The following is a 21,064-nucleotide window of genomic DNA, read 5'->3' as shown; positions in this document are numbered from 1 at the left end:
CTAACCTCTCACCATAAACCTCAAATTAAAGGTGACATTCTGTACTGTCACCTAATATGAAACATTCTATCTCAAATCCAAAATGCTGGAGCAAAGCACCACATTTAAAACTGTAAGCTTCACTGTCCAAACACATATGGTGTGGACTATGTGTGTCTGGTAAACACATGTGGATCTGGTGAACAGTTATCACTTGTTGACCAACTACAGGGATCATCTCATGCAAGACCAAGGGAGTAATCTATCTCATCACCTGTTCATGTGGAAAAGCCTACGTAGGACAAACGGAAAGACAATTAAACAACACATAGCTGAACACCGTCACTGTGGGTCACTTGCAACGTTTCAGTTACTAGCCCAACACTCTAACCTCTAGGCTACCGTGGCCGCTCAATCAGGTGTAAGAACATTGACGATCCAGTAGCAGCTCACTTCATTGAAGCTAACCAGCCAATCTCCTCCCTCAAATACACAGGCATTGAGCATGTTGCTCTACCAAGTAGAGGAGGTAACATGGAGATCCTCCTACTACAGAGGGAGACAGGATATCCTGTCTAAAAACACTGACCCCTAGTGGTCTGAATATTGACTTTGATCTCAGGACCTTCTTATGAACAATTCTCTGTTAAATGGATATATTCTTTCTACATCTTATCAGAGTACATCCAATATGTCCCCCTGTTGATGATGTTTATTATGCATTATGGTTGAACCAAAACATTACATGAAATAGGAAACAATTAAATAGGTGAAATTGAACTAAACAATAATGTAACAGGAGAGGAGGTATGTATGCTGATGGTAATGTTATGTAGAATATTCAATTAGGTTTCTATATGATGGCATATAGCATTCATATTTAATACGCCATAAACTATTGTTTTTTAACAGTTTCACTAATGAATTTTAATTAACTTAATAATTATGACACACCCCTCACTATTGTCATTGGTTTAGTAATTATGACACACCCCTCACTATTGTCATTGGTTTAGTAATTATGACACACCCCTCACTATTGTCATTGGTTTAGTAATTATGACACACCCCTCACTATTGTCATTGGTTTAGTAATTATGACACACCCCTCACTATTGTCATTGGTTTAGTAATTATGACACACCCCTCACTATTGTCATTGGTTTAGTAATTATGACACACCCCTCACTATTGTCATTGGTTTAGTAATTATGACACACCCCTCACTATTGTCATTGGTTTAGTAATTATGACACACCCCTCACTATTGTCATTGGTTTAGTAATTATGACACACCCCTCACTATTGTCATTGGTTTAGTAATTATGACACACCCCTCACTATTGTCATTGGTTTAGTAATTATGACACACCCCTCACTATTGTCATTGGTTTAGTAATTATGACACACCCCTCACTATTGTCATTGGTTTAGTAATTATGACACACCCCTCTCTATTGTCATTGGTTTAGTAATTATGACACACCCCTCTCTATTGTCATTGGTTTAGTAATTATGACACACCCCTCACTATTGTCATTGGTTGCACTAATTTCACTGTTTGTCTACATAACCTGGTTCAAGTATTCATGACATCACCCTGAAGAAGACACAGTGATGCTGAAACGTTGGTAAAAACCCAATAAATTACTGGGAGTTTATATATGGAGTTTATATATGGAGTTTATATATTATATATGGAGTTTATACATGGAGTTAATACATGGAGTTTATATATGGAGTTTATATATTATATATGGAGTTTATATATGGAGTTAATACATGGAGTTTATACATGGAGTTTATATATGGAGTTTATATATTATATATGGAGTTTATATATGGAGTTTATATATGGAGTTAATACATGGAGTTTATACATGGAGTTTATACATGGAGTTTATACAGTATATGGAGTTTATACATGGAGTTTATATATGGAGTTTATATATGGAGTTTATATATGGAGTTTATATATGGAGTTTATATAGTATATGGAGTTTATATATGGAGTTTATATATTATATATGGAGTTTATATATGGAGGTTATATATGGAGGTTATATATGGAGTTTATATATGGAGTTTATATATGGAGTTTATATAGTATATGGAGTTTATATATGGAGTTTATATATGGAGTTTATATATGGAGTTTATATAGTATATGGAGTTTATATATGGAGTTTATATATGGAGTTTATATATTATATATGGAGTTTATACATGGAGTTTATATATGGAGTTTATATATTATATATGGAGTTTATATATGGAGTTTATATATGGAGTTTATATATGGAGTTTATACATGGAGTTTATATATGGAGTTTATATATTATATATGGAGTTTATACATGGAGTTTATATATTATATATGGAGTTTATATATGGAGTTTATATATTACATATGGAGTTAATATATGGAGTTTATACATGGAGTTTATATATGGAGTTTATACATGGAGTTTATATATGGAGTTTATACATGGAGTTTATATATGGAGTTTATACATGGAGTTTATATATGGAGATTATATATTATATATGGAGTTTATACATGGAGTTTATATATGGAGTTTATATATGGAGTTTATACATGGAGTTTATATATGGAGTTTATACATGGAGTTTATATATGGAGTTTATACATGGAGTTTATATATGGAGTTTATACATGGAGTTTATACATGGAGTTTATATATTATATATGGAGTTTATATATGGAGTTTATACATGGAGTTTATATATGGAGTTTATACATGGAGTTTATATATGGAGTTTATACATGGAGTTTATACATGGAGTTTATACATGGAGTTTATACATGGAGTTTATACATGGAGTTTATACATGGAGTTTATATATGGAGTTTATATATGGAGTTTATACATGGAGTTTATATATTATATATGGAGTTTATATATTGAGTTTATATATGGAGTTTATATATTATACATGGAGTTTATACATGGAGTTTATATATGGAGTTTATACATGGAGTTTATACATGGAGTTTATACATGGAGTTTATACATGGAGTTTATATATGGAGTTTATATATTATATATGGAGTTTATATATTATACATGGAGTTTATACATGGAGTTTATATATGGAGTTTATATATTGAGTTTGTATATGGAGTTTATACATGGAGTTTATACATGGAGTTTATATATGGAGTTTATATATTATATATGGAGTTTATACATGGAGTTTATATATGGAGTTTATACATGGAGTTTATACATGGAGTTTATACATGGAGTTTATATATTATATATGGAGTTTATATATTATATATGGAGTTTATACATGGAGTTTATATATGGAGTTTATACATGGAGTTTATATATGGAGTTTATACATGGAGTTTATACATGGAGTTTATATATGGAGTTTATACATGGAGTTTATATATGGAGTTTATACATGGAGTTTATATATGGAGTTTATACATGGAGTTTATATATGGAGATTATATATTATATATGGAGTTTATACATGGAGTTTATATATGGAGTTTATATATGGAGTTTATACATGGAGTTTATATATGGAGTTTATACATGGAGTTTATATATGGAGTTTATACATGGAGTTTATATATGGAGTTTATACATGGAGTTTATACATGGAGTTTATATATTATATATGGAGTTTATATATGGAGTTTATACATGGAGTTTATATATGGAGTTTATACATGGAGTTTATATATGGAGTTTATACATGGAGTTTATACATGGAGTTTATACATGGAGTTTATACATGGAGTTTATACATGGAGTTTATACATGGAGTTTATATATGGAGTTTATATATGGAGTTTATACATGGAGTTTATATATTATATATGGAGTTTATATATTGAGTTTATATATGGAGTTTATATATTATACATGGAGTTTATACATGGAGTTTATATATGGAGTTTATACATGGAGTTTATACATGGAGTTTATACATGGAGTTTATACATGGAGTTTATATATGGAGTTTATATATTATATATGGAGTTTATATATTATACATGGAGTTTATACATGGAGTTTATATATGGAGTTTATATATTGAGTTTATATATGGAGTTTATATATTATACATGGAGTTTATACATGGAGTTTATATATGGAGTTTATATATGGAGTTTATACATGGAGTTTATACATGGAGTTTATATATGGAGTTTATATATTATATATGGAGTTTATATATTATATATGGAGTTTATATATGGAGTTTATATATGGAGTTTATATATTATACATGGAGTTTATATATGGAGTTTATATATGGAGTTTATATATTATATATGGAGTTTATACATGGAGTTTGTATATGGAGTTTATACATGGAGTTTATACATGGAGTTTATATATGGAGTTTATACATGGAGTTTATACATGGAGTTTATACATGGAGTTTATATATTATATATGGAGTTTATATATGGAGTTTATATATTATACATGGAGTTTATACATGGAGTTTGTATATGGAGTTTATATATGGAGTTTATACATGGAGTTTATACATGGAGTTTATATATGGAGTTTATATATTATATATGGAGTTTATATATTATATATGGAGTTTATATATGGAGTTTATATATGGAGTTTATATATTATACATGGAGTTTATATATGGAGTTTATATATGGAGTTTATATATTATATATGGAGTTTATACATGGAGTTTATATATGGAGTTTATACATGGAGTTTATACATGGAGTTTATATATGGAGTTTATATATTATATATGGAGTTTATACATGGAGTTTATATATGGAGTTTATATATTGAGTTTATATATGGAGTTTATATATTATACATGGAGTTTATACATGGAGTTTATATATGGAGTTTATATATGGAGTTTATACATGGAGTTTATACATGGAGTTTATATATGGAGTTTATATATTATATATGGAGTTTATATATTATATATGGAGTTTATATATGGAGTTTATATATGGAGTTTATATATTATACATGGAGTTTATATATGGAGTTTATATATGGAGTTTATATATTATATATGGAGTTTATACATGGAGTTTATATATGGAGTTTATACATGGAGTTTATACATGGAGTTTATATATGGAGTTTATATATTATATATGGAGTTTATACATGGAGTTTATATATGGAGTTTATACATGGAGTTTATACATGGAGTTTATACATGGAGTTTATATATTATATATGGAGTTTATATATGGAGTTTATATATTATACATGGAGTTTATACATGGAGTTTGTATATGGAGTTTATATATGGAGTTTATACATGGAGTTTATACATGGAGTTTATATATGGAGTTTATATATTATATATGGAGTTTATATATTATATATGGAGTTTATATATGGAGTTTATATATGGAGTTTATATATTATACATGGAGTTTATATATGGAGTTTATATATGGAGTTTATATATTATATATGGAGTTTATACATGGAGTTTATATATGGAGTTTATACATGGAGTTTATACATGGAGTTTATATATGGAGTTTATATATTATATATGGAGTTTATACATGGAGTTTATATATGGAGTTTATACATGGAGTTTATACATGGAGTTTATACATGGAGTTTATATATTATATATGGAGTTTATATATGGAGTTTATATATTATACATGGAGTTTATATATGGAGTTTATATATGGAGTTTATATATTATATATGGAGTTTATACATGGAGTTTATATATGGAGTTTATACATGGAGTTTATATATTATATATGGAGTTTATATATGGAGTTTATACATGGAGTTTATACATGGAGTTTATATATGGAGTTTATATATTATATATGGAGTTTATACATGGAGTTTATATATGGAGTTTATACATGGAGTTTATACATGGAGTTTATATATTATATATGGAGTTTATATATGGAGTTTATATATGGAGTTTATATATGGAGTTTATACATGGAGTTTATATATGGAGTTTATATATTATATATGGAGTTTATATATGGAGTTTATATATGGAGTTTATATATGGAGTTTATACATGGAGTTTATACATGGAGTTTATACATGGAGTTTATACATGGAGTTTATACATGGAGTTTATACATGGAGTTTATACATGGAGTTTATACATGGAGTTTATATATGGAGTTTATATATGGAGTTTATATATGGAGTTTATATAGTATATATGGAGTTTATACATGGAGTTTATATATGGAGTTTATATATTATATATGGAGTTTATATATGGAGTTTATACATGGAGTTTATACATGGAGTTTATATATTATATATGGAGTTTATACATGGAGTTTATATATGGAGTTTATATATGGAGTTTATATAGTATATGGAGATTATATATAGAGTTTATATATGGAGTTTATACATGGAGTTTATACATGGAGTTTATATATTATATATGGAGTTTATACATGGAGTTTATATATGGAGTTTATATATGGAGTTTATATATTATATATGGAGTTTATACATGGAGTTTATATATGGAGTTTATATATTATATATGGAGTTTATATATGGAGTTTATATATGGAGTTTATACATGGAGTTTATACATGGAGTTTATATATGGAGTTTATATATTATATATGGAGTTTATATATGGAGTTTATATATGGAGTTTATACATGGAGTTTATACATGGAGTTTATATATGGAGTTTATATATGGAGTTTATATATTATATATGGAGTTTATACATGGAGTTTATATATGGAGTTTATATATTATATATGGAGTTTATATATGGAGTTTATATATGGAGTTTATACATGGAGTTTATACATGGAGTTTATATATGGAGTGTGAGACTCAATTTATTTTTATATCTTATAGTTTATTAGCCGTTAGTTAGAACCTCCACATAAAAAATATCTGGGTGTGCTCCAGCTCATGTTTTCTATTGGAAAAACTATTGGAACCATTTCCCTGTTTGACCGCTAGGTGTTATGGGTATTATGGCACCTCCACTGTGGGGCTCTATAAAACTATTGGAACCATGTTAGGGAAGATTCAGAATTGGTTGGTAACATATGTAAGATGTTTTATATTTATCAAATGTGTGTAAGTTAATTCTCATCAGAATGGTATTTTGTATAATACTGTGGGCAGGGTTGCAGTATCTGTTCTATGTCAAGACTAAGTTGCATGGCCGCTGAGAGGGGAGAGGTCAAAGTGTCATCATGTGTAAGCATATCTTTTGCTCCACTGTGTGCCAGTTCACTCCCTAGTTTTCCCATCGGAGATGGCAGTGTCTGGAATCATTCTCCTCTCCGTGAGCTTGTCCAGGATTGGTTGTATTTTGAGTTGGTTGTATCTAAATGACAATTTGATATATGCCTGTTGATTTGGAGGATTGGTTTATAGTTCTGGGGTTTGGGAAAGGAGACAAAGCTGAACGATGAATTATGTCTATGCTGTCTTATCCTGTGTGTGTGTCTTTACTATAAAGGACCTCATTTACAATGTGGAAGGGGCTCTCAGAGAATTCACTGAGAGACACTGAATTTATCTGAGAGTCACAGGGTTGTGATAGAGCTCATATAATTAAAGATGGACTTTTATAACTAACTCTGACTTGTGTGTGTGGTTTGCTCCCATGATTTGGTAAATAGAGGAAATTTCCACGACAACCATTTCCCTGTTTGACCGCTAGGTGTTATGGGTATTATGACACCTCCACTGTGGGGCTTTATGGCGCAAATTAAATGGGAGAATCTAGAGAATAATATTAGTTTAATCTTGCTGTGATGTTCTCAGTAAAATGTCAGTAAACTCTATTTAAAATGTAATATCTTAGAACAGTAATATTTTACCCATCAGCCTTCATTTCTCATGAAAAAACACAAACGAGAAAAGATGGTGGATATTGTGTTTTGGATATAAACAATTCATAAAATCTTTAAAAAATGGTCCCTCTCACCTCTTAGATTTGGTGCCATGTTCCCCAGAGACATTCCTTTTAGAGGCAGGGCCCCCCTCCTCTCTCTCCCCAGTGAGACTCATTTTAGAGGCAGGGCCCCCTTCCTCTCTCTCCCCAGAGAGACTCATTTTAGAGGCAGGGCCCCCTTCCTCTCTCTCCCCAGAGACATTCATTTTAGAGGCAGGGCCCCCTTCCTCTCTCTCCCCAGAGAGACTCATTTTAGAGCACTGACCCCTAAACAGAGATCCAACATGTTGGTTATGGTTAACACAGTGACAACTAAACAGAGATCCAGCATGTTGGTTGTGGTTAACACAGTGACAACTAAACAGAGATCCAGCATGTTGGTTGTGGTTAACACAGTGACAACTAAACAGAGATCCAACATGTTGGTTGTGGTTAACACAGTGACAACTAAACAGAGATCCAACATGTTGGTTGTGGTTAACACAGTGACAACTAAACAGAGATCCAGCATGTTGGTTGTGGTTAACACAGTGACAACTAAACAGAGATCCAGCATGTTGGTTGTGGTTAACACAGTGACAACTAAACAGAGATCCAACATGTTGGTTGTGGTTAACACAGTGACAACTAAACAGAGATCCAACATGTTGGTTGTGGTTAACACAGTGACAACTAAACAGAGATACAACATGTTGGTTGTGGTTAACACAGTGACAACTAAACAGAGATCCAACATGTTGGTTGTGGTTAACACAGTGACAACTAAACAGAGATCCAGCATGTTGTTTGTGGTTAACACAGTGACAACTAAACAGAGATCCAACATGTTGGTTGTGGTTAACACAGTGACAACTAAACAGAGATCCAACATGTTGGTTGTGGTTAACACAGTGACAATTAATTATTGAAGGTCAATTGTTCTATTTGATTCATGATCTCTTATAAATAAAACATTTACTAACAGACACATCCAAACAGTCAGGTGATTTAATTAATAGATAACTAATCCAAACAGTCAGGTGATTTAATTAATAGATAACTAATCCAAACAGTCAGGTGATTTAATTAATAGATAATAATAAATAATACCAATATTAAAAGAGTAATATTATAATAATAATAATAATATTATATAATATAATAATAATAATAATAATAATAACAATATAATATATAATATTAATAATAACAATGTCTCACTTTCTCTTTTAATAATTTATCTCATTCTAGTGTTTTGTTCAACAGGTATGATATTATGATGCTGTTACTGAATTCAGTTCATAATAACAATAAAATCTGTTCAGTAGTTTCATATGATGAAAAATAATTTAGAACTATGATACATTAACATTTTTACAAATTGTAAAATAACCACAATATATGAATAGTATAATACGATATATGAACAACATGTTATAATGTGACTTGACTACACCCAGTTAGCTATATGAACAACATGTTTTTGAATGTGACTTGACTACACCCATTTAGCTATATGAACAACATGTTATAATGTGACTTGACTACACCCAGTTAGCTATATGAACAACATGTTATAATGTGACTTGACTACACCCAGTTAGCTATATGAACACGATGTTATAATGTGACTTGCCTACACCCAGTTAGCTATATGAACAACATGTTATAATGTGACTTGCCTACACCCAGTTAGCTATATGAACAACATGTTATAATGTGACTTGACTACACCCAGTTAGCTATATGAACAACATGTTATAATGTGACTTGACTACACCCAGTTAGCTATATGAACAACATGTTATGTGACTTGACTACACCCAGTTAGCTATATGAACAACATGTTATAATGTGACTTGACTACACCCAGTTAGCTATATGAACAACATGTTATAATGTGACTTGCCTACACCCAGTTAGCTATATGAACAACATGTTATAATGTGACTTGACTACACCCAGTTAGCTATATGAACAACATGTTATCATGTGACTTGACTACACCCAGTTAGCTATATGAACAACATGTTATAATGTGACTTGACTAAACCCAGTTAGCTATATGAACAACATGTTATAATGTGACTTGACTACACCCAGTTAGCTATATGAACAACATGTTATAATGTGACTTGACTACACCCAGTTAGCTATATGAACAACATGTTATAATGTGACTTGACTACACCCAGTTAGCTATATGAACAACATGTTATAATGTGACTTGACTAAACCCAGTTAGCTATATGAACAACATGTTATAATGTGACTTGACTACACCCAGTTAGCTATATGAACAACATGTTATGTGACTTGACTACACCCAGTTAGCTATATGAACAACATGTTATAATGTGACTTGACTACACCCAGTTAGCTATATGAACAACATGTTATAATGTGACTTGACTACACCCAGTTAGCTATATGAACAACATGTTATAATGTGACTTGACTACACCCAGTTAGCTATATGAACAACATGTTATAATGTGACTTGACTACACCCAGTTAGCTAAATGAACAACATGTTATAATGTGACTTGACTACACCCAGTTAGCTATATGAACAACATGTTATAATGTGACTTGACTACACCCAGTTAGCTATATGAACAACATGTTATAATGTGACTTGACTACACCCAGTTAGCTATATGAACAACATGTTATAATGTGACTTGACTACACCCAGTTAGCTATATGAACAACATGTTATAATGTGACTTGACTACACCCAGTTAGCTATATGAACAACATGTTATAATGTGACTTGACTACACCCAGTTAGCTATATGAACAACATGTTATAATGTGACTTGACTACACCCAGTTAGCTATATGAACAACATGTTATAATGTGACTTGACTACACCCTGTTAGCTATATGAACAACATGTTATAATGTGACTTGACTACACCCAGTTAGCTATATGAACAACATGTTATAATGTGACTTGACTACACCCAGTTAGCTATATGAACAACATGTTATAATGTGACTTGACTACACCCAGTTAGCTATATGAACAACATGTTATAATGTGACTTGACTACACCCAGTTAGCTATATAAACAACATGTTATAATGTGACTTGACTACACCCAGTTAGCTATATGAACAACATGTTATAATGTGACTTGACTACACCCAGTTAGCTATATGAACAACATGTTATAATGTGACTTGACTACACCCAGTTAGCTATATGAACAACATGTTATAATGTGACTTGACTACACCCAGTTAGCTATATGAACAACATGTTATAATGTGACTTGACTACACGCAGTTAGCTATATGAACAAAATGTTATAATGTGACTTGACTACACCCAGTTAGCTATATGAACAACATGTTATAATGTAACTTGACTACACCCAGTTAGCTATATGAACAACATGTTATAATGTGACTTGACTACACCCAGTTAGCTATATGAACAACATGTTATAATGTGACTTGACTACACCCAGTTAGCGCCATTTAGTATGATTGAACTGTCACGTAGCTGTCCCAGGTGAAATGGACTGTTAGATCTGAGTGTTTTACTGTCATTCACTATACTAAAATAACACCAGACATTTAATGTCTCTACACACTTTACAATAATCCCTGGGAAGAGTCTTACCTTGTAGCCTGAATTCACAACCAGAACATGTCAAGTCATTGAGATATTTCCGTTGTGCTGAGAGATCACCTTCCTGATGACAAGTGTCTCTGTATCTATGATCTAGGTGAGAGAGAACCTTCCTGATGACAAGTGTCTCTGTATCTATATTCTAGGTTCAGTTGATCTCTGGATGTAATAATATCTGGTCAAAGTCTAGTGACACAACACCATAGTATATCATAACCATAACAACAGTTTAACCTTTGGCCAGTAAAGGCCATGGCATATTATAACATGTAGAATCATTATGATGATCCAGGTTCATACTATAACATGTAGAATCATTATGATGGATCCAGGTTCATACTATAAATGTAGAATCATTATGATGATCCAGGTTCATACTATAACATGTAGAATCATTATGATGATCCAGGTTCATACTATAACATGTAGAATCATTATGATGATCCAGGTTCATACTATAACATGTAGAATCATTATGATGATCCAGGTTCATATTATAGCATGTAGAATCATTATGATGATCCAGGTTCATACTATAACATTTAGAATCATTATGATGATCCAGGTTCATACTATAACATGTAGAATCATTATGATGGATCCAGGTTCAACATATCTCTAACTGTGAAGGATACAATGGGGTCCCACATTATTGACCCTGATAAAGATTTGTAAAAATGACTGTATAAAATAAATAATTCCAAGACTGAGCTATATTGTATGCTCAAACACAATGGTGAAATTAAATGATTTTCTACTAAAACAATATGGCTCAGAGAAAGAGATTGTTTAACAAGTAATAATTTTTCTCTCTAAAGGTTCGGGGTCAAAATTGACATCCCTTTCAATACCTCACCTTGTGTGGATAACAGCACTGAGCCTTTTTCTAAAAGGTTTTATGCGTTGGAGAGTGATCTTAGTCCTCCATACAGAATCCTTCCAAATCGCTCGCTCGCTCTCTCTCTCTCTCTCTCTCTCTCTCTCTCTCTCTCTCTCTCTCTCTCTCTCTCTCTCTCTCTCTCTCTCTCTCTCTCTCTCTCTCTCTCTCTCTCTCTCTCTCTCTCTCTCTCTCTCTCTCTCTCTCTCAAGGCGGTAAGAACCCCCACTGAGCAGCACATCGTCTCGTGCTGCCAAGAAATTCACATCTTGCAATTAAAACACACACCTGTCCAGTTGCTGCACGCTGTCCTGCGTGTGAATCACTCACACAACCACCCAATACATTCAACACTCTTGCATTGCACATAGCTGTGGGCTGGGCGCATAAGAGATATACACACAAACTGACACACACTACCTTCACTACAGTGGAAACAATTTTGAACCATTCCTTAGAAACTCACGACCGACAACTCCCTAGGGCTCCCCTTTCTTACCCCACTACAGAGCTCCCCTTCCCCTCAGCCTACCCCCAGCCAATAACCACATTGGCTCCCGGTCCACTGGAACAACAACAGAACCCCTGGCATACAGCCTCAGCTCAAATCCAGGCCACACGACAGTTGATTTCTCTGCCCACCACTTCAGCACCAGTTCCTTTCTCATCCTCATTGGAGGACTTCCCTCCTTTACCCAAGTTCTCTCCTCTAGTTAAGCCTCAGGCTTCTCAAAAATGATCATCACCATTGGGGCCACGCCCTACCCCAGCACAGTGCTCTTTAAACCAGAAGCTAAATAATCAGTATCCTCCTCTTCCTCAGACACAATCTTCTACTGAGATAGGGATCCGTACCTCAACACCCTCTTCCCCTGTTGCACCTTCGCAGACACAGATAGATGTCAGCAATATTGCCCCAAACAACTCCCCATCTCATTCTAAGAACAACATGGCACCCACTCCCTCCCCATCTCATTCTAAGAACAACATGGCCCCCACTCCCTCCCCATCTCATTCTAAGAACAACATGGCCCCCACTCCCTCCCTTCCCATCTCATTCTAAGAACAACATGGCCCCCACTCCCTCCCCATCTCATTCTAAGAACAACATGGCACCCACTCCCTCCCCATCTCATTCTAAGAACAACATGGCCCCCACTCCCTCCCCATCTCATTCTAAGAACAACATGGCCCCCACTCCCTCCCCATCTCATTCTAAGAACAACATGGCCCCCACTCCCTCCCCATCTCATTCTAAGAACAACATGGCCCCCACTCCCTCCCCATCTCATTCTAAGAACAACATGGCACCCACTCCCTCCCCATCTCATTCTAAGAACAACATGGCCCCCACTCCCTCCCCATCTCATTCTAAGAACAACATGGCCCCCACTCCCTCCCTTCCCATCTCATTCTAAGAACAACATGGCCCCCACTCCCTCCCCATCTCATTCTAAGAACAACATGGCACCCCCTCCCTCCCCATCTCATTCTAAGAACAACATGGCCCCCACTCCCTCCCCATCTCATTCTAAGAACAACATGGCACCCACTCCCTCCCCATCTCATTCTAAGAACAACATGGCCCCCACTCCCTCCCCATCTCATTCTAAGAACAACATGGCCCCCACTCCCTCCCCATCTCATTCTAAGAACAACATGGCCCCCACTCCCTCCCCATCTCATTCTAAGAACAACATGGCCCCCACCCACTCCCTCCCCATCTCATTCTCAGAACAACATGGCACCCCCTCCCTCCCCATCTCATTCTAAGAACAACATGGCCCCCACTCCCTCTCCATCTCATTCTAAGAACAACATGGCCCCCACTCCCTCCCCATCTCATTCTAAGAACAACATGGCCCCCACTCCCTCCCCATCTCATTCTAAGAATAACATGGCCCCTACTCCCTCCCTTTCTTCCAAAGTAAAAGGTAAGAGATTATGAGAACCCCGACCTCCACTTCCCCTCATGACCCGCAGAGATTAAACAACCCAGGGACCACCCAGGAGATCAGTATTCAAAGTATCATTGGTCCCCCATTGCCCACCATAGGCTCCAACCTTGAATTGATAACCACTAACACCTCTAATTTAATCCAGGCCCCAGTTGAGTTCCACCATAGGGCCTGCAGCCAGAAACCCTCAATGTTATAGCAACACTCCCCAATCCCCTGGTTAAAACTCCTAAACACAGCAATGTTTCAGTTAAAATATTGGAAAGGATTTCACCTCTATCGCTCTCACCAACAGGAGGCGCCACATCAGGGGGTGAGACTAGGACTGGGCAGTTCCAGGGGCAAATTACAATTAATGGACAAAACAATGGGCAACAACCCCAAAACAACCAATCTGAGCCCTTCCAAAGAGACACCATGTCACTGCCAGTCCGAGACCCCTGTATAACTGGCGCCTCAACATACTCACCCCAGTTTGAATTCCAACCCCAACCCCAGCCTCAGCCCCAGCATCAACCCCCAACCCCAGCTTCAGCCCCAGCATCAACCCCCAATCCCAGCCTCAGCCCCAGCATCAACCCCCAACCCCAGCCTCAGCATCAACCCCCAACCCCAGCCTCAGCCCCAGCATCAACCCCAACCCCAGCCTCAACCCCAGCATCAACCCCAACCCCAGCCGCAGCCCCAGCATCAACCCCCAACCCCAGCCTCAGCCCCAGCATCAACCCCCAACCCCAGCGTCAGCCCCAGTATCAACCCCAAACCCCAGCCTCAGCCCCAGCATCAACCCCCAACCCCAGCCTCAGCCCCAGCATCAACCCCCAACGCCAGCCTCAGCCCCAGTATCAACCCCCAACCCCAGCCTCAGCCCCAGTATCAACCCCCAACCCCAGCAACCCTTCAGAAACCATTGTACCATAAAGACAGACCAAAAGGCAAGGTGGCGGATTGGAATTTTAAGGGAAATAAACCAACAATAGTCTTGGGAGACTCAAATGTTAATAGAATCCCTCCATTTCATAACCCAAACATACAAGTGGACAGTTACCCTGGAGCAACATTTTACCATTTCACAAAGGTTCTGGAGAAAACAGAGGTTAATTTAGACACCAGCATAGTGGTTCTCTCGGTGGGCATAAACAATATGGATAATGACCCATACACAACATCAATCAAACAGATTGCATCAATGCACAAGGAAGCAAGAGTCACTTTCCCTAATGCAATTATTTACATCCCCATTATTAACCACTCACACCTCCTTTCACCAGATCGAAAACGAAACCTCAGTCATTAACGGTTAGATCACCACACATGGCCCATTTCTCTTGGAGATACCCCATGATGAATTCCACACAACAACAGGCCTGATACACTGGACAACAACCACAACAGACCTCATTTTTAAGAATTGGTGTGAGCAGCTAAATTTAGAATAGGCTCTACCCAAAATTTGGACCCACCTAGCCACACCACACCCTTCTTTTCCCCCCAACCCCCTGTACTCTCTCCACCCTTTCCTCCCCCAGTTGCTTTCTTAGATTACCCAGCAGAGGTGGTAGTTGACCCCCTCTCATCAAACATCATGAATTTATCCAAGTCTTTTCAACTCACAACAGCACAGACCCAACTTTTGGAGAGGGGGTTGTCTTTCATTCCCCGCCCTGGTAAATTTGACTGGGAGGAACTTTATAGGGACACACATAAATATCATAGACGACTTAAACTTCTAGACTACTTTGACTATCAGACAAATGACAACCATTTACCATTCACCCTTCCTTCAATCTGGGAACCCAAACTGTCCCAGATAGATAGGAGGGTAAAGAACCTAATCAGAACCGACCAAGACACCCTTCACAACTATCACACCCAGGCAGATAGAGAGGACAACATCACCCGCATCGAAAGACAAGCCATAAAATAACTTATAAACAACCCTCACATAATATTGAAACCGGCAGATAAGGGATCTAAAACAGTGATCCTAGATAAACATCAATACACATACGAGGCAAATAGACAGTTATCCAACACCAAGTATTATGTACCAATAGGAAACAGCCTACAACCACAGACCCAGACTAAATTACGTAGAATCATACAAACACTTTATGATAAACGGCACATCACGAAAAAACAACGAGACTTTCTATTTGGACCAGACACTCCACGACCTAGACTGTTTTACCTGCTTTGCAACATTCATAAAGAACCAGAAACCTGGACTATTCCCTATGAAGTTCCTCCTGGCAGGCCAATCGTATCAGACTGTAATAGCGAATCATACAACATAGCCCAATATATTGATAATTATATCAATCCTCTCTCCACTAGACACCCCAGCTACCTCAGAGACACTTATCACTTTCTTGAGAAGATCAAACCCATAGTTGTTCCCTCCAAAACATATATATTCACTATAGACATTGATAGCTTATACACTAACATAAATACAGCAACAGGAGTACAGACGGTCAGAAATATTTTCCATGCACACCCAGATAGCAATAGACCAGACAATGAAATACTACAATTATTAGAAATCAGCCTCACACACAATGACTTTATGTTCAATGATAAGCACTACTTACAGGTGGAGGGAACAGCTATGGGCAAGAAATTTGCCCCGGAATATGCAAACATTTACATGGCTGAATGGGAGAGAGAGGCATTGGCCAAGTGCCCACATCAACCTACATTCTATTCCAGACTTCTAGACGACATTATAGGAGCCTGGCCTCATGATATCCAACTATTCACTGAATTCATTAGCATTCTCAACAGTCACCACCCATCCATTAAAACCTCTTAGAGGTTAGGGTGCCTTTTTTCAACTTTTTGATAAAAAGCGTGCAACATTTCAACGTCCTGCTACTCATGCCAGGAACATAGCATATGCATTTGATTAGTATGTGTGGCTAGAAAACACTCAGAGTTTTAGAAAACTGGTTAAATCATGTCTGTGACTATAACAGAACTTGTGTAGCAGGCAAAACCCCAAGGAAAAACTGTTCAGAAAAAAAAAAACATCTCTCCGCCATTTTCCTGTATTGTCTATGTCAAGGGAAATTAGATAGCGCCCAGCTTACAGTTCTTACAACTTCCACACGATGTCGCCAGTCTTGGGAATTGGGTTGAAGTTAATCCTTAGTGAAATGAAGAATAGGCACTACCTGTCAGAGGTTACATTGTGGATAGTTATGAAAGAAAATCGTCCATGACTTGTTGACTTGCTGCTATTGATACAGATCGCCCCGTCATCAATTTGGTTGATTATTAACGTTTACAAATACCTAAAGTTGGATTACAAAAGTAGTTTGAAGTATTTTGGCAAAGTTTATAGGCAACTTTTAAAAATGTTATAATGACGTTGCGTTTTGGAAAGCTGTTTTTTTCTGGATCAGACGGGCTTTATAAATGGACATTTTGGGTATACATGGACGGATTTAATCGGAAAAAAATAACCAATTGTGATGTTTATGGGACGTATTGGAGTGCCAACAAAGAAGCTCGTCAAAGGTAATTTCGTCGAAAAGCATTTTCTGACATGTTGGCTGGATTCACAACGAGTTTTTATCTCGTACTCTTTGAATTTGGCGCTCTAAATTTCCCCAGGCTATTGGCTATTGGCTAATAGCGTCTCAATATCCTTAAGAGGTTTGCCCCGGAATATGCAAACATTTACATGGCTGAATGGGAGAGAGAGGCATTGGCCAAGTGCCCACATCAACCTACATTCTATTCCAGACTTCTAGACGACATTATAGGAGCCTGGCCTCATGATATCCAACTATTCACTGAATTCATTATCATTCTCAACAGTCACCACCCATCCATTAAGGTTAAATACATAATAGATCCATGTGAAGTACACTTCTTGGATACTACAGTTTTCTTTAATCACATAAATCAGTCTCAAAAAACAATATTCACTAAAGTTTATTTCAAACCAACAGATGCACATATTTTACTCCACAAACACAGTTATCACCTGTTACAGGAATTACATTCCTATATGTTTTAATACCCAATTAAAATTAAACACTCTGTCAATTCCTAATAATTTGTAAGACTCTTATTTGCATGAAATGGACAGAGACCAGTCTCAAAATCAATCAGCAGCGTTTATTCTCGAGAGTACTGAACATGATACAGTTTACCACAGATTATAAACTGAAAATGACGTCATTAGTTTTCGTACTACCCCGTCTCATCTCCGCTCCAGTACAATGTCTGTATGGTTCTCAAGACTTAGATTATTTATGATCTGAGCCAAGGTCTGCCTGTGTAGATAAGCATTCTAGCCAGTCTGGCTATAAGTTCATTCATTTCTACCAAGGAACAGACAGTCATTGTTCTAATTCTTGATTATATTTACACACATAATATTCAGTACTAGGATTAAAAAGAAAATTCATACATATACAGTAACATAATAGTATTCTGATTAGTCAGTCCTGATTGAAATGTATACATAATTAGTCATTATTGATAAAAATTCCCTTAACATATCCACCCTACGATTAAATATTATACATCCAATCACACATCTAGTTATATTAAAATATTAAAAAGCATACTTCTATATTTATTAGAAATATTTATTGTTATCAACACATCACCTAAACATAACCCACTACTTGCATTCACACTGACTGTTTTTAGGACAACTTCAGAATCATAACTCTTCTCATCAGAATTTTTGTTACAATCTTCATTGAAACAAGGTACAACCTAACCTCCCTAAATATCAAAAATGGTCTGATCAAACATAAGTTCCCCGCAAATGAAGGATCCAGATTCGTCCACTTGTTCTGTAGACATGCATTCAGCACTCCACGTGTCAGAACTTGGAATCGGCTCGTACCTCACAATCTGTTGTGTCATCGATTTCTCCAGAGTCCTGGAAATAAGGCCTCGTACACAGGGAATTAGACAACAGCCACATAAAACTAAAACAGTTACACAGATGAAGGTAACCCATAATACAGTGATCATAACCTGTTTCCATTTTCCAAACATACTATCAAACCAGTTAGTCAAAGAGATATCCACCCCAGAGTTTTCTGCCAAACCGTGAGCCAGGGTGGTCAAACCAGCTGAAGCTTCGGTCACTGATCCGTCCGGAGCTGTGTTATTTGGGATGTAAGTACAACACATGGTCCTGAAAATCACGCATACACCTCCCCTTTCAGCCAATAACATATCTAATGCAATTCTATTCTGCCAAGCCATCAGGCTGGTTGCTTCAGTCTGTTCTGCCAAACCTTTAATAGCATCTCTGGTATATTTTATGAAGCGCTGTTGATTATAATAAATATAATTAATCCAGTCCACGTTCTTATTGAGAGTAGACCACCCGGAAATGCTTAACTCTAATCCTGCTAGGATCTGATTTCTTGCTTTGAACTCATCTGGCACCTCCCGTGGAACCCCAATGTTATCAATATATACTTTTTCATCAAAAGACCCAGATGGAGTACCTCTTTTCTCCCGTTTGGCTAACTTCGTGTCTTGGTGTTGAATGAGTGTGAAAGGCATTCCCAAATGTACAAGGGAGCATAATCCTGTCCAAATGCCGGTAAAACCTCGCCCTGACATCATTCCCCCACACAACCTCCAGATGTCAGCCCTGGCCCACTTTACCTTATTGAAATCCCCAGAGTTCAAACCGCCTATCAAATTAGACATGATCTCGACATAAACAGTAACCCCTTTCTCTCTTATCTCTCAAACGCCACTAAGCGTCTCAATGTTTGACTTTATCTAAAATCATTGATTTGAGAAAAAACATGTCTATAAGTGGCAATCTCTAAAGTCCTTACATTTCCTTAATCAATCTATCTTAATCCTTACAAAAATTCTAACTCATCACAGATGTCCTATATTCCTGTCAAATGTAATACTATTTAAATAAAAACCTCCTAATAGTCAAACAAAGACAAAATTAATGCTAACCATTTTCAAAATCCTTCCTACACTTACAAGCTCTTTCCTTCAGAGATCCTCAGTATTCTATCTGACAATAACATGAATTTAATATATGTTGCATAGTGTGGAATACCTTATCTACAGTAATTTATCTGATAATAACATGAATTAACCTTAAAATCAGTTTCATCAATAATTTAAAATATGTTGCATAGTGTGTGGAATACCTTATCTACAGTAATTTATCACCCCTAAGAACTGAAACTTATTTTTCTATGTAATTTCCTGCCCTATTGGCTTAATACGGTGTCCTGTCCAAACCTCAAAGGACCATGTTTTATCTCCCCCTATTTATTCTCAATGATAAATAGGATTATTTTATGTTGTAATACCAAATCAATAATAGCCCATTCAAAAACTTCACAGCTAATATTTGTAAAACAGAATCCTGAAACACTTTCTCATCAGTGATTCAAACAATAATTCTAACCCCAAACTAAAACTACATTATAATTAATTTACCTTCAAACTATTAACCCAAATGACCACAAATTCATTATAGAAATGGCTCTCCCCTGAGGCTAATCAGAACCCAAAAGATATCCATGATAAGGTCAATAGGTCATACCACCCTTTTATAGTCATGTTCCATACTACATTAGACATAAAGAACCCTTTATCCTTAAAATAAAAAAATTAACTTGTGTAATTAAAACTCATAAAATAAAAACTCATAAAGTTCCATATGTGAGCGTGCCTCTTTA

This window comes from Oncorhynchus clarkii, chromosome 12 (genome assembly GCF_045791955.1).
Source record: "Oncorhynchus clarkii lewisi isolate Uvic-CL-2024 chromosome 12, UVic_Ocla_1.0, whole genome shotgun sequence".
Taxonomy (NCBI): domain Eukaryota; kingdom Metazoa; phylum Chordata; class Actinopteri; order Salmoniformes; family Salmonidae; genus Oncorhynchus; species Oncorhynchus clarkii.
Note: the sequence above shows the minus strand (reverse complement) of the source record.